Below are 8604 nucleotides of genomic sequence, written 5' to 3' on the forward strand. Positions count from 1 at the left end.
AAAAGATGAACTGAAAAACCTGCACGTCTGGTAGCAGTTGGTACTTGAAATCCTTATAGGCTAAATGGACTTTTGCTTAAAGAAAACCCCTCTTCAAATCCCAGTGTGCTCTGGGAAACTGGCAAGGTCGTACTTTTCTTCCTATTAAATCCTTCTGGGAACTTCAAAGCAATCCTAGTTAAAAGAATCCATTATAGTGGATATTTGTAATTGTTACTTATAGCCCTGGCACTGCTCGCTACGATATTTTGCCAGTCCCCTGGGCACAAGGCTCACTTCAAGTGTAGCTATATAATCCACTCCGCCAGCCATGCAGTCTGAGTTTGCCTAAGGGCTGTATAATACACAGGGTAAATATCCATTTCTGAAAGGGCTAATAAGAAAAAAGCCTTGAAGGAAAAATGTAGCCCTGGTTAGAATGCGACACATTTAGATGTGGAATAAATTTGTGTAAACAGGAATGTGTGAACATTCTTCATATAGAAATATGCACGCAGCATTTACCCAACCCTGCTGTGTATGTTACATTTGTATGCATATGCATAAGTGTAATTATTCTAATAATTGGAAGCAATTGTTTCATTATTAATTGCATTCTGAAAGCAGCAGAGGTGAACCAGGTGAATCCACTTTATCAAATGTATGTAAAACAGCACTGAAGTGCAAGATTGCCTAGGCTATTCTTCTGATTGTGCTCTGCTGACATTAATCACTTATTCATCATTCCTGGGCATTAGCGTTCACCCTGTGGCTTCCTTTGGATGTAGGAGCTTATAAACATTGCCACTATTCTGCAGATTGGAAGTGAGACTGGAGTGGCAGTGGTGATGCAGCTGGGTGGGCTGGCTGGACGGCTGGCTTCCAGCATCCTGCTGGAGCTGCAGAGCTGAGCCAGAAGAGAAGCTGGCCTTGTCCTGCTGAATTACTCTGGGGAGGCTTGTTTGGTGGCTTTCCTGTTGGTTGTCTTTGAAGCATTTGGTGTTTTTGTGACACCTCATTAGTACTGTGCCACATAGTTACACAAGGTAAAATTTGTTGACGTTGTCCAATCTGACTTGTGGTGACTTCATGCAGCGTTAGGATTTTCTACACCACTTCCCATCCCATCAGGTGAACTCTCAGCACTGAATTCCGTGCTCGCACGTGTTCCTAGCAGCAACAGGTGAATGAATTTCAACCTTAGGATACTTAAAAAGCTACTTACTTTTGCTTCCGAAGAGACGGTGACCTCCTTCTTATATTCCTCACCCAGCTGGGTTCTGCTCAAAGCACTCAGACCAACCCTGGCACGCTGGTGGAGTGCCTGGAGCAAATGTGTCTGCAGGTACCCACATGGTGACCTCCAACGTCCTGAAGGACACAGTGAGCGGCTTCAGGAGCAGTAGTTTTATTATTGCCACCTATCAGCTACTCATAATTAATTTAAAGAATTTTGTTTCAGAAACTTTATTGCATGTTTTTACACAGCTTTTGTGCATGTGGGTTTGGGTTGGTTTTCTTTCACAAGCTGTTTGCTTTATATGGATATATGAGAAAAAGGCAAGACTTCCATCTTCCTGACTACATAAATGTGTTTTCTCTCTCCCTGCTAGCAGGAGTCTCACAGATAACACTTTCTGTGTGAAGCAGCAGGAACACCTCCTCTGCATGCCAACCTGCTGCAGACAGCCCTGCCTCCTCTGCAGTGTGCAGGCAGGGCTGAGGAGGGCAGTTTTTCCAGCCTTGTTTTGCATGCATCTTCCAACCTAATGAACCTCAGCAAAGCCAAATCAAATACCATAATGGCACCGGAAAGTGTTTGTTAGCAAAACTCATCTTTCAAAGAACATCTGATGGAAATATTTAAATTACCTTTGGCAGACTTTAAAGCTTTTCCTAACACCTAGTGAAATTTATTATTTATTATTTATTACCATTATCTCCTGGCACCCTGCAGCACTTCCAACCTAATGAATAAAACTTGAGAAGAGATTAGCATTGAACAAAACTCTAAATTCTTAGAAGAGAGGACCAGAGCCCGGGCAGAAGCGTCCCCTCAGGGCTGCCCTCCAGCTGAGCACCTCCCCAGGGCTGCACTCAGTGCTGGCCACTCAGGCTGCAAAGGCAAGCATCACTTCAGCAAACAAGTGGATTTTAGTGTTATCTCTACAGAAGAGTCTGAGATGAATGCCTCCAAAACTGCATCCATCCAGGAAACTATTCATTAGCAAAGTAAATGAAGAAAATGCAGCCTCTGCAACAATCTGACAACCTCCTAAATGGAACCCTTTCGCCCATAGATGGGAACAGAGATATGCAAACTTTGGTGTGTTCCTTCAGAAATGGCCCTGCATGCCCAGGCTGAGGTTTCTGGAGCATCACTTTGGTGCTGGAGAAGGAATTGGTACAGGTGAAGAGCCTTCCTTGTTCCACATTCCCAGTGACCTCTCTAGTGACCACCCTGGCCAGGTGAACTGCCCTGCTTTTAGGAAAGCAAATGGCCGTGGCATCGCAGGCCCTTGGCTGTGCTGAGCAGGCCCTGCCATGCGTGGCACACGTTACTGGTGCGGCACGGCGCGGTGCTGCTTGGCACGCGGCAATATGGGCACGCTCCTCTAGTTACAAGCAACAGCTGCTGGCAGTGCGGGTGTCTCAGGGCCCACACAATCCAGGGGAAGAGGGGACGGTTGCTAAGCAACTTGGCTCTATTTCCATTTCTGCCATTTCAGCTCCTTCTCAGCTTTGTGCTCCGTGTCTGCGGCTGCTTAATTTGATCCTATTTGCAGTGACAGTGTAGGGTCTTGTGCCTCTGATAATGATTCACACAAAATGTACCGATCGTCACACTTAAAAAACACATTTGGGTTTGGGCAGCCGGGCTCACTGCCTGCTGGACAGCACCTGCGGGCCCTCATCTCAGCATCCTGAGGCCATCATCCATCCCTCCGTCCTCTCTGATGGCATTTAATGAACTAATTACACTGCTCAGAGATGCCTGCTCTTCTGGAGGATCAGCCAGCCCCAGGCCTCTCTCTCTGGCTGCCACTCCATGTATTTTTATTGCTGCTGTCACACATAGCACATCCTTCATTAATGTCTGACCTCATATTTCCTTAGAGTTCCTTAGCTTAAATTACAAGAGGGTGAGGCAGCTGCGTGAGGGCTGTATGAAATCAGCAGTGTTCCCAATGAATGATATCCAACAGAACTGAAGTGATCTTGTATTGGAAGTTTGCACTTATCCCAAAGAGATGGGGATGAAGTGGAGTTTCTGGGGATTCTGGATCCTGCAGAGGCAGATCCTGCCCTTGTTGCTTACAGAACTTCATGGTGGCATCCCTCCCATTTCTGGCCAAAAGAAGGAAGAAAACCAGTTCCCAAAAGCAAAGCAGAGGGATAAAATCTTACTAAGGAATTTGAAAAAGAAAACCAACAAAAAAAAAGTAAAGGCAAACTTAAAATATAATTGACACCACCCACTTTCATTCTGGTTTTGATTTTCCAGCGTGTCATGGAGATTACAAGTTGTATATTAGTAATACATGCTGTAATGCACAGCGTGTCACAAGAGCAGCTAAAGAAATACATGATGACTGTATAAATCTATACAGTGCTATTACATAATTGTTCTATTAATTTCCAAAGTGCATTTACTCTCCAAGCAGCCCTTGCTGGGAGTTCTGCATAATGTGCAGAATCTGGAGGGCCGTGCTCATCAGAATAGATATATATCCTGCATATATTAGAAAATAAATAAAAACTTGCATTCTTCTTAGTGTGCTGCTGTCAAGTATACTTCAATTCAGCAAGGCTTTTAAGTAGAGCTAAAAGTTATTCAGATGCTCAGCTGAGTGCTTTGCAGACTATAATGTTTTGCCCATATTTAACAGAAGCACTTCTCCACCGTGCTTCAGGAGCTTTCCTGGAGGACAGGTGGGTGATAAAGTCACACAAAAAGAAAGAACCCATTCCCATGGTATTTATTATCCAAGCAGGTCTCTGTCTTCTCACTGGCCTGCCAGGTATGTCAGGGCTGAGCGTGGGCTGGGTGGTGGTCTCCTATCAGGAGCTGGAGGGCCGGGGGTCGCAGTGCCATATGGCATGGGGTTATCTCTTTGCTGGGCAGCACAGTCAGCCCTTGTCACCTTTGTTCTTGTCACCAGGCTGCCATCAGGCCTTTGGGTACTGGGTAAGTTAGTGACTGGGAAAAAGAAACAATCTCTTTAGCAACTTCTCACTCCCTGTTGTAATTCTTGATCTGCTGACAAACCTCTCGGCGACTCAAACAGCACTGATATTTATGGCTGTGTTCAGTGCTGAACTGCTAATTGTTGCTGCTTTGCTGAGTGACAAGGACGTGTGACAGCTAAACACGATGTAACGTATGAGAAGAGAAGGCTGTAAAGCAATTATGGAGCAACACTCTTTTAACTCATGTTATATTTGCAATTTAACATATTTGTATGCCATTATTAAAACATGAGGTTCTGAATAATCTGTGTAAAAGTCAGGCAGTTTGGGCTGCAGTTCAGAGACAAACAACGTCCCACCAACACAGGTACTGAGCACAGGAATTTATTGTGGAATGGTAGTATCTCTGATATGGATACATTGCCAACACAACGGTAGTGAACAGAATGGGAGAGATGTGAAAACGTGATGTAACAATTTATATACATTTAGCTATGAAGTTCTGTCAGGTTTGTGGTGAGTATGTGAAAGTATTCGGGGCTGTTGCTCTCAGTTCCTGCTCATTTATTGCCTGGCTAAAGGCAGCATGTGCACAGCTCTGCTTTTCAGCACAGAGCCATCAGAGGGGCCACACGTGTCCACTTCTCTGTTGGATGAGACAGAAGTGGAGTTTAATAACCAGCTGCTGCTTTACCTGGCATGGATGGTACTGGTTTCCAGGCAAGAATTAAGAAAATATAAAAAGAGAAGTAAGCATGATCTGCCACAATGACTGCAAAGGAAATCAGAGCAGATCCAAGCTTGTAGCCATCACAATGTCAGCTCTTGCTCAGTGCTGGAAGTACTAAGACAATGTTTCATATCTTCAATAGCCTGAGATGCCCGTAGGCTGCAATAAAATTCATCTTTTGCACTGTAAATCTCTCCTCTTTAAGCTTGGAAGAGTTAACAAATGTGCATAAAATTGAAGTGAAAGTGATTAAATCTCACTCTGAGCAAGTATTGACAGATCTGCCTTGCTTTTGGATGCTCTGGGAGCTTCTTTCTTTGTGGCCTGTGCTCAAGATAATGAAAACCAGTCAAGTGATGAAACATACATCCAAAGAGGATTTTTCCTTCTATGTATTTGTTTTTAATACGTTGTTGGCACAGGCGATACAGTCACTTCAATTTCTGTCATCCACTTATGACAGGGGATGGGTCTAGACTATCACTGCCCCCCCACCCTGCTAGGGAGGCTGGACAGTAGCTGAAAAAGGAAGAGTTCTGATAAATTCTTGTGTTTTGAATAAATAGTGTTTATTTTCCCTGTGCAAATAGACAGGTCGTCTTCATTTCCATAAGCTGCAGTGAGTGTGGGCATGTTCTTCCCACTGGGTTGCTCAGCTGCAGGCAGTGTGAGGGCAGCTTGAAGTGAGCGCCTGCATGTGAGGAGTGTGGGGATCTGCCCCAGGAGAATGGGAAAGGCTATTGCATACGAGATACCAACAACCAGTACATAACAGTGGTAATTAAATGTTAGCTCATCTGCAAGCATCGCTTGTTGGTATCTTGAATGCAGTCTCATCCTTAACGTCAGTGTCATGCCATGCCATGAAGTGCCGGGGCTCTGTGGTGACTGAGGTGCCTCTCAGTGCTCCCAGCAGTCCAGCTGCCAGCAAATCGTGTGTCAGTTCCATTTCAGACCTTATTGGAAAGTGTTGCTCTCGACTTCTTGCTCACTGAAAGTTACTTTCATATTGAGAATAAGTGAAACGTTCGTAGAACTGCCCCTTCCTTCTGTCACAGTAATGTGTCATGGCATGTCCAGCATCCTGTGCATCCCTGGAGCAAATCTTCACATCCTTTTGGAAGTGTGACAGCCTCCAGTGGTTTCCAGTGTAACGTGGACCAAACAATTTTCAATTAAGTGGAGCAAAGTTAAGGCATAATGTAGTGGGAGCTGAAGAACCCTGTGCTGTGCTGTGCTGTGCTGTGCTGTGCTTGACAAGCATGTGAACGCTTATGTGAGACGCTTACCTATGTCAGGCCCTAGCCTGGAGGCTGTTGGCAGTTTAGCCGTCCTGTCTGTATGGATGGCCTTGTATTCTTCCCCTGCTAACACTGTCGCTATTTATCACAATTAGAGAAAGAAGACCCTTGTCACCAACAGCAACATGGAGCCTCTTGTAACAGGAGGTCACCTTTTCTGAAAACAAATTACAAGTTACAAATTCTTCAAGAGGAAGAATATTTGCAAATAAGCAGTCAATCTGTTTCTTTTCCTCAGGGCAGCCCGTATGTAAGAATAGCTAGCAGCCCACGTTGCTCACACGGCTTATTTGCTGTGTGAGTATCTCTGCACTGGAGGTACCATCCAGCACTGTGCATTCTGCATAGCACAGCGACTGGCTCACCTCCAGTACAGCCAAGTCAGTGGCCAGCTGAGGTTGACATAATTATATGCATATTAATTACTATGTGTATGTAATTTGTGAGAAGACAATCTGTTTTCATTGTTGGAAAGCCATTGTCTATTAACACGAACAGCAGCATGGTGAATGAGATCTGTATGTTTCTCCGTTAAAGAACGGCATGCTCGTGTATCACGGATTAAAGCATGGTGAGTCCTGGTAATGCTGATGTTTCATTAGCATTCCTCATCTTCATGTAAATTAATTTCTTTGAGAAAAATCAAATCTGTACCTGGTGCTAATTGCCCAGTGATAATGAAGAGCTGACTCTCATTATCGAGGCAGACCATTGCTCTCCTGATGTCTTCATATCGGAGCTTCTCTGGAAGGCTTCAGCTGGGCTCCGAGTTCCTGGCGTCAGTGCAGGAGCAGCTGTGAAATGCAGCAGCTGTGTAACGAGAGATGTGATCTCTTCAGTCTTAAGAACAATCTTAAGAACCAGGGAAGATCATCTCCTAAAATTACCATGAAGCTTTTATTGATCACTTTATCTGAATTACGGGTGATACTTTTATCATGTACATTTTTCTGTTGTAACAGAGCAGCTCCAGAAATAATTGTATTGTCTAGGACTGAGATGCATGGGACTCATCTTTTCACAGAGAGGTGACAGGAGTACACACCATCAAAATATTTCTTAGTTGACTTCACTTGGCACTGGTGGTTCACTGTTACATTGAAAATGAGAGATGAGATGCTGTGGTAGAATTTGCGAGAAAACTCATTAAGCAGAATTTCAGGGTTGCTGGATGGTAAAGTGAAAGCCCTGTAAGCGATGGAGGGGTGACGTTACATGAACCAGCCATGGGGAGTGTCAAAATCTCGTTCTCTGTTATAGGAACTCTGCTGCTATTTGAAATTGGAGCATGTAATGGATAAAGCTGAAGTAGATCACAAAATAATATATGTAATTACTTTGCAACCCATTTCCTGATTACACATTTTTTTTCCAATTGCATTTTACCTCTCTTCAGCATTTAATAGTGTACCATAGTTTATTGGATATTTGCGGTCTAGTCTTGCAGGATAATGAGTTTCATCCTCCCATGTGTTGAACACCTTCACGCCCCAGAGCAGTTAATGGGAATTGAAGATCAGCATTTTGCAGGATCAGGCCTTGACTGAGCAAACAGCACCGACTGTTGTGTAGAGCATGGCAGAACAGATAAGTGGAGTTTCAGAGTAATACAAAGTAAGTTCTTTAGAAGAGGAGGAAGACCTTTTCTTCAGTCACTGGACGCAGTTCAATTCAAAACCCCGTCAACTCAGGGCATGTAGTCACATCCTCGTTACAGAATCTGCATATAAACAGTGACGTTTTTGTTAACGTGCCTGATGGAGAACGTGCCGCCCAAGTCCCTAAGCTGTCAGTGCTGCCAGGGTACTGCACCGTATTTTGCTCAGTATTCAGCTGCAAATATTTGCAACTTACTGACAGAAATGTGTAGCATTGTTCACAATATAGGTACTGGCTGCTTTTACTAATTAATGCATGCGAACAGATTTAATTTGAAGGCCATAATTAGGAAAGCTGGTGCCTTGACCCCCACACTGAAAAAATCCCGGAAGTCATAAATCTGGAACAAGAATCACCTTTTTTTCCCCCTCCACAAGAAAGCCAACTCCTAGCCCAGGAGATGCAAGAAGTTGGAGAGAATGTCATCACTGTTGGAAAAAGTCCTGAAATCCCACACGGGATCTAGTTAGGGCAGTCAGCAGGTGCACAGCCCAGGGGAAGGGCTCCGTGCTGAGCACACCGACGGGGCAGCACTGGGTTCTGGGGGCTCTGGTTGGCTCCGCGTTCCTGACCGGCAGAACAGCAAGAGGCCTCCTCACGGAGGCCTTTGCCGACCGCTCCGGTGACTGTTTCCCACTTGTCTTTCAGGCCCTGCTGCAAAAAAGAAGTACGTCAGTTATAACAACCTGGTTATCTAGCCCGCTCCGCCACGGGCGCGAGGACGGAGAGGACTGCCATGCGCTG

General features: G+C 44.8%; 1 protein-coding gene across 1 annotated transcript in view; it reads left to right on the plus strand.

The window, feature by feature from the left end:
• Positions 1 to 8590, plus strand: part of GRM7 (glutamate metabotropic receptor 7) — a 219705-nt gene extending 211115 nt beyond the window's left edge. Inside the window, exon 12 of the mRNA XM_031555627.1 lies at positions 8509 to 8590. The gene's annotated coding sequence lies outside the window, so the exon portion shown is untranslated. The remainder of the gene's footprint in view (positions 1 to 8508) is intronic.
• Positions 8591 to 8604: the final 14 nt, after the last annotated feature.

This window comes from Meleagris gallopavo, chromosome 14 (genome assembly GCF_000146605.3).
Source record: "Meleagris gallopavo isolate NT-WF06-2002-E0010 breed Aviagen turkey brand Nicholas breeding stock chromosome 14, Turkey_5.1, whole genome shotgun sequence".
NCBI lineage: Eukaryota > Metazoa > Chordata > Aves > Galliformes > Phasianidae > Meleagris > Meleagris gallopavo.